Here is a 7,248-nt window from a genome sequence, read left to right as displayed (position 1 = left end):
AGGCCAGGTCTGAAATTACCAACACTGGGCCGAAATCAAGCTGTCAGAGCGTTTCCTGCACGTGCGCTTCAGTAGGGTTTGGAGGCTGGTGTGGTGGCCTGAGTGCTGGTCCCCAAAGATATCCAGTTTTAATCATTGGAAGTTGCGAATGTTACCTTATATGGCAAAAGGGACTTTGCAGATGTGATTAAGGATCTTGAGGTGGGGACTCTGTCAGTTAATTTTATGTGCTGACCTCACTGGCCATGGGGAGCCCAGATTCAGTGTGATTTCCTGGTGTTTCTGTGAGAGTGTTTCCAGACGAATTCCAGGGATTAGCATTTGAACCCATGGACTCCGTAGCGTGGGTTGCCCTCCCCCATGTGGGTGGGCATCTTCCAATCCACTAAGGGCCTAAAGAGAACAAAAGGCTGAGGAAGGAGGAATTTGCCCTTTATTTTTTCCTGTCTCACTGTTGAGCTGGGACATCTCATGTCATCTCCTTCTGTTCTCAGACTGGGATTTGCAACATCAGTTCCTCTGGTTCTTGGGTCTTCAGCCTCAGACTGAATCACACCAGCTTTCCTGGGTCTCCAACTTGCAGACTGTGGGACTTCCTAACCTCCAGAATCACATGAGCCAATTCCTCATAATCATAGATTTATGTGGATCTATATATCTCCTATTGGCTCTTCCAGAGAACCCTAATACAAAGGGACATTATCCTGGATCATCTGATGCTCCATAAATGTAATCATGAGTGTCCTTTTAAGAGGAAGGTGGAGGCAGACTTGTGGACAGAAAAGGAGAAAGAGATGTGACCACAGCGCAGTGATTGGCATCATGTAGCTACCAGCCAAAGAATGCTTGTGGCCTCTGCAGCTGGAAAAGCAAGGAGTCCGATTCTCCCCTGGAACCTCCAGCAGGGGCCAGCGCACCTAACTCTTTGATTTCAGCCCTGTAAACCTCATTTTGGAATCTGGGCTCCCAGAACTGTAAGAAAATAATTTTCTATTATTTTAAGTCCCTAATTTTATGAGTGGTTACAGTGACAGTAGGAATGTGATAAGCTGGGTACCATTTTGAGATCTTCTCCAAGTATCGTGCCCTTTTAATTCGTACAGTACAAGCTTCCTTTGTGCTCATGCCTTCCCACTAATAAACCTCGGGTGTACAGGGAATTAGTCTTTAATGTTCTCCAGTAAATTCGCTTTGGTTTTATAGGTTACCAATTATGTCTAATTCAAATGATCATTCCTTAATTTGAAACAATTTTACTTTTTATGTATGTATCATGACTGATTGTGTGGGCAAATTATTGTAGAACAAATTAAATAGGATAGTGATTCCTATACCTTGGAATGCCTAAAAATCTCTCAGTAATAGATCACTAAAGAGAAACCCTCTGTTTACGTCTTGCAGGAAGCACCCAGCACCTTCCATTGATTTCCATGGGTCCTCTCCCTTGTGGACCCCAAACAATGGGGATTGGGTCCCCATCTAACAAAAATCCCCGTCTAGTGGGAGACCTCTGACCCTGTTATTCACCTGTAGGCATTTTATTGTTATTATTCAGCTTCTGAGGATATGCTGATTTCACAACATGCTTATAACAACAGATACATGATTTTTGAAATCTCTTCCCTCCAATACCTGAGGCTTTTCCCCAATTGACCAGGGGTTCACATGCTTGTAGTTTCTAAATATGTTGTATCTTATACTGGAAATGTTTTGTTTATTTCCTGCTCCATAGCACCTCTCATTCCGAGCCTTTATAGGAACCTATTGACTGAGAGAAGTGGAAATTACCATTTGCTGATGAACCAATGAAGTGGGCGCTATGATGAGTGGCCCAGATTCCGTGAAAGTCATGTCACCCCTGATGCTGGAGATACAGACAGTCTTCACCTGTCAGTGCTCTCTTCAAACTGACTTCCCAGAGGGGATTTGCCCTCTCAAAGTCAAGCCCCTTCCCAGGGCAGCCTGTATGCAGTGATTGGTGGATGCACCAATAGATAGTCCAGGCTGTCCGGCTGCAATGTGGGAGCACCTGAAAGACTGTCCCAGTTCCAGCCCCCCTCCCCGCCCCAAGTTGGCTAAGACTGTACCACAGCCCCAACTAGGGCAACCCAGGATGAGCTTTTCAGATCTGCCTGCCTAAGGAAACCTGCCTCCCGGATGCCAGCAACTGGCGGCCTCCAGGCACAGGTGTCTCCAGCATCTGCCTTAGCTTCCTAAGTGAGGCTGTGTGCTTCCTGGGCAGCTGTCTGACAGTGACTGAGCATGTCAGTGTGCAAAGGCTTGCCAGTTTTGCAAAGCTGGGATTCCTTTCGCTTACCTCTGCTCTGGAGCGCCCCATGTGGAAGGCTGAGATTTTCTCGCTGCTACTGTGAGTTCAGAGACTCGAGCTCTCCTATCCTCCTTCGTGACCCTTCTCCCTTCTCAGAGGACACACCTGCACTGCTGTCTGCAGGCTCTCCCTGCTGACTCCTGCTCTCTCTCCCCTTTATTCTTCCCAGGCACTGTCTTCCTTTCATCTCCTGCACATCTCTCTCCGACTTGGTGACTGCCCTTGGGAGAGGCTGAAGTGTCACACCACTGGGTCTCATTCCCTGATCCTGCTCCCTCTCTTCCCTTGCATGGGGCAGGGGTGATGCCAACAGCACCCCCCAATACCTTTATGTGCTCACTTCCACCTCAGCGTCAGCGTCCAAGGAGAACCATCCCGCAAGAGGTGGCATCAGGAGGGTGACCAAGTAGCCTGGTTTGCCTGAGACTGAGGGGTATCTCAGGACAGGGAGCGATCAGGCCTAAAACTGGGACAGGCTTGGGCTATTCTACGTGTAGGACTACCTGAAAAAGGAGACACGGAAGTGGGATTCTGGAGCAATGAAGACCCCAATTGGGGGACTAGGGATGGGAGCACACAGAGCAATGCAGTTCAAATTTTTACTGGAGGCAAAGAGGGATGATTTACCTGTAGGAAGAAATGCAGAAGCAGGGCCGTGTGTCGGGCATTTGAGAAATATAAAGAGAAGAGTACTTTTAAGGAACGGGGGGACAACCTACTGCTTTCATTGTAGTGAGTGTTGCTAAGTGCAACTAATAATTTGCAAAAGTTAAAAGGCTGGGAGTAAAAATCATCAAGGACAAGTAAGAGTGAAAGCCAGAAATCCTCCTTGTTGGTTGAAAAAGACTCTTAATCTGCGCAGACAGAAGTCAGGGCAAGCTGAGGCCCAGAACTTAGTCCTAACAGGAGCAGACCTCCAGAAAACAATGACCTCTCTACTGGGCAGCTTTGCTATGCCCCAGTCAGGGCCCTGAATGGATTACTACAGGGTCCTGAGTCATAGAAATGGGCTATGTGGATCCAAGCGCCCAAAAGTCTTAAATCAATAATTCCCCTGATATATCCAAGCTGACAGAAGCGGCCCCTCTTAATCATTAGGGCCCATCCTTACCTTCTGAACTTTGTTTGAAGATGGGGCAGAAGCTTCGGTCCTGTGAAATAACACTCATCACCCCCAGCACCCCAGGATCCATCCCTTCCTGCCATGTAGGCCTGTGGGCCAATAAGTAAGATATGTCACCACAGAACCTGGACAGGAGTGTGCAGGGCCTGCTGGGGGGCGCGGTGGGATTAGGAGCTGCGGAACCAGCCAACACATATGGTCAGACCTGGAAGAGCATGCATGGGGCTGGATTGTGAGGGTGCAGGATCAGTGGGCAAAAACTCAGATTGGATGAGGGAAGTTTATCCACTAGAAGCACTCTCAACTGGCAAGAATTTTGAGACAGTCTGCAAGCTCTCTGCCAGGATGACAACACTTAGAAAGAGTGAGAAAATGATGGCTTCAGAAACATCTAGCAGGAGTGGCTCTACCAGGTAAGGAGAGGTGATCCTCAGGAGGGCCTGGCAGACACAGCATTTACTTGAGCAGTGAGGAATATGCTGCCAGAGAAGCACCTCTTTGAGAAGTTCAGGGGGTGGCTCTCCTCTAGGTCAGGGCCAGGTGGAGGAGACAGGGAAGGAAGAGCCTCAGCGATAGCAATAGGGAATGGCAGGACCCAGAAAGGACAGAAACACGTTGGTGAAGCTTAACCATAGAGGTCAAGTGAATGGCAAAGGGGGAGGTACCAGCAAGGGCTCCTGACCTTGGGAGGTGTTGGAAATGGTAAAGAGCCCTCAGGACAAGACAGATGGGCCACCAAGAAAGGTACTACTCGCCCTGTGATCAGAGCAAGTAGGGCAAGGGGCCAGGAGCCTGAGAGCCAACCCCAATAATAAGTGTCCTAGAAAGCCAGATCTGCAATGTCATAATTCTGGAGTAGAGTACTGACTTCCTGTATGAGTTTCCTGTGGTGGTTGTGACGAATCACAGACTGGACAGAAGTTATGAAGAGAAAGTTATTCCCTCACAGTTCTGGAGGCCAGGTCTGAAATTACCAACACTGGGCCGAAATCAAGCTGTCAGTGGAGGCCATACTCCCTCCAGAGGCTCGAAGAGTGGATCCATTCCTTGCCTTTTCCATTGCTGTTGGCAGCCACTACTCCTTGACTTGTGGCTCCATCACTCTAATGTCTGCTTCCTCCTTCATATGGCCATCTCGTGTGTGTGTGTGTGTGTGTGTGTGTGTGTGTGTGTGTGTGTGTGAGATGTCCCTGTGTGTCTCTCTCATAAGAACATTTGTGATGTAGTTTACGGCCAAACCAAATAACCTAGGAACTCTTCCCGTCTGAAGATCCTTAATTTAATCATATCTGCATAGGATCTCTCTCCAAATATGATAACAATTACAGGACTTGTAAATGATTATACCTAATATCTTTGGGGCCACGAGTCAGCTCTTGACTCCCCATGTAAAACTTTGTGTTAAAAAAAAAAATCACGTATCTCTTCATGGATGGAACCAGAGTCTGAGATTGTCCAGACAGGGCTCCCCTCTGATAAGGGGTCCTTGAAGCTGGACCCTCAGGCTGAGGCTTCTTTGTGCACTGTCCAGCTTCTTCGCACCGCTGAGAAGACAAAATCTTTTCCAGGGTTCCTGGAACCTCCTCAGTTTCCCCCCTCTTGAGTTTTATGTCAGACATTTAAAAACTCCAGAATGTTTTCTCTTTGTCCCATTTCTCTCCTGCATGTCTAATACCAGGATTGGCTTCAATATTTATTCAACATTCCTCTTGCTCTGAACTGAGGCTCCCAGGCAGTGATCCATTGACAAGTGTCCCCAGGCAAGCTGGTGGTCCTGAGGAGGGGGAGTGTGGTAGGTAACAAATTCCACTCTAGGTGGAGCTTCAAGAACTGATCCATGGAGCATGGAGTGGATTACACGGAACATTAGGGGTGGAGGGTGGAGAGCAAATTCCATTTGGGAAGGAGAGGGATGAAGGGTGGAAGGGAAGCTGAGCAGATTCCCTACTCTCCTCCTTATCCTTGCCCTTGTTGGGCTGTCCCAGCTAAGCCACCAGGGGGCAGCAAGAGCCTAGATTTGGGGACTGCAATGACCTCTTTTCCACCCCCCAAAGTCCTGTTGCAGTTTCTTCACGTCCATGGGAGGTTTCAAGGGCTTCTTTCTCCCCAGTCACTCCTAAGGGGAAAAACATGTAAGTCCCTTGTCCCCACTCTGTCCCTTCTCCACACAGGACACTCAACACCCCTAGGACTCAGTCCCAGACCAAATCTGAGGCCACTGCAGAGGCTAGGGACAGAGAGATGTGTGAACATCCACCCTAAGGAAAGGTGCAGAGGGAATGCCACGTTCCCAGCCAGGCTTTGGTTTCTGGCAAAGGGGCTACTGGAGGCTTTCCTCAGTTCTGCTGGAAACCTCTGCTCACCCTCTTCATTCAGAGCAGGGATGAATAAGTCCTCAGCCTGCTCTGCAGCCAGAATTATGTTTTCCAGGAGGGATAAAGTGGGAAAGAGTAGATCCTCTGCCCCTTCCCTCCTGCAAGCCATGGGTGACTGCAGAGAGAGACCAAGAGAGTAAAAGCAGAGCACTGAGTGTGGTGTTTGACGGGGTGACATATGACAAAACTGCATTTTTTTAAAATTTTATTATGTTATGTTAGTCACCATTCAATACATCATTAGTTTTTGATGTAGTGATCCACGATCCATTGTTTTCATATAACACCCAGTGCTCCGTGCAGTACGTGCCCTCCTTAATACCCGTCACCGGCTAACCCATCTCCCCACCCCCTTCCCCTCTAACACCCTGTTTGTTTCTCAGGTCCATAGTCTCTCATGGTTCATCTCTTCCTCCAATTTCCCCCGCCCATTTTTCCCTTCCTTCTCCTAATGTCCTCCATGTTATTCCTTATGTTCCACAAATAAGTGAAACCATATGATAATTGACTTTCTCTGCTTGACTTATTTCACTTAGCATAATCTCCTCCAGTCCCATCCATGTTGATGTAAAAGTTGGGTATTCATCTTTTCTGATGGCTGAGTAATATTCCATTGTATATATGGACCACATCTTCTTTATGCATTCATCTGTTGAAGGGCATCTCGGCTCTTTCCACAGTTTGGCTATTGCAGACATTGCTGCCATGAACATTGGGGTGCATATGGCCCTTCTTTTCACTACATCTGTGTCTTTGGGGTAAATACCCAGGAGTGCAATTGCTGGGTCATAGGGTAGCTCTATTTTTAAATTTTTGAGGAACCTCCACACTGTTTTCCAAAGTGGCTGTACCAACTTGCATTCCCACCAACGGTGTAAGAGGGTTCCCCTTTCTCCACAACCTCTCCAACATTTGTTGTTTCTTTCCCTGTCCATTTTGGCCATTCTACCTGGTGTAAGGTGGTATCTCAGTGTGGTTTTGATTTGGATTTCCCTGATGGCTAATGATGATGAACATTTTTTCATGTGTCTCTTAGCCATTTGTATGTCTTCTTCAGAGAAGTGTCTGTTCATCTCTTCTGCCCATTTTTTGACTTGATTATTTGTTTTTTGGGTGTTGAGTTTGAGAAGCTCTTTATAGATCTTGGATACCAGCCCTTTATCTGTAGTGTCATTTGCAAATATCTTCTCCCATTCTGTGGGTTGCCTCTTTGTTTTGTTGACTGTTTCCTTTGCTGTGCAGAAGCTTTTTATCTTGATGAAGTCCCAAAAGTTCATTTTTGCTTTTGTTTCACTAGCTTTTGGAGATGTCTCTTGAAAAGTTGCTGTGGCCGATGTCAAAGAGGTTACTGCCTATGTTCTCCTCTAGGATTTGGATGGATTCCTGTCTCACATTGAGGTCTTTCAGCCACTTTGAGTTTA

Source organism: Neomonachus schauinslandi, chromosome 14 (assembly GCF_002201575.2).
Source record: "Neomonachus schauinslandi chromosome 14, ASM220157v2, whole genome shotgun sequence".
NCBI classification, from domain to species: domain Eukaryota; kingdom Metazoa; phylum Chordata; class Mammalia; order Carnivora; family Phocidae; genus Neomonachus; species Neomonachus schauinslandi.
The sequence above is the reverse complement of the archived record's forward strand: the minus strand, read 5'-3'. Positions refer to the sequence as shown.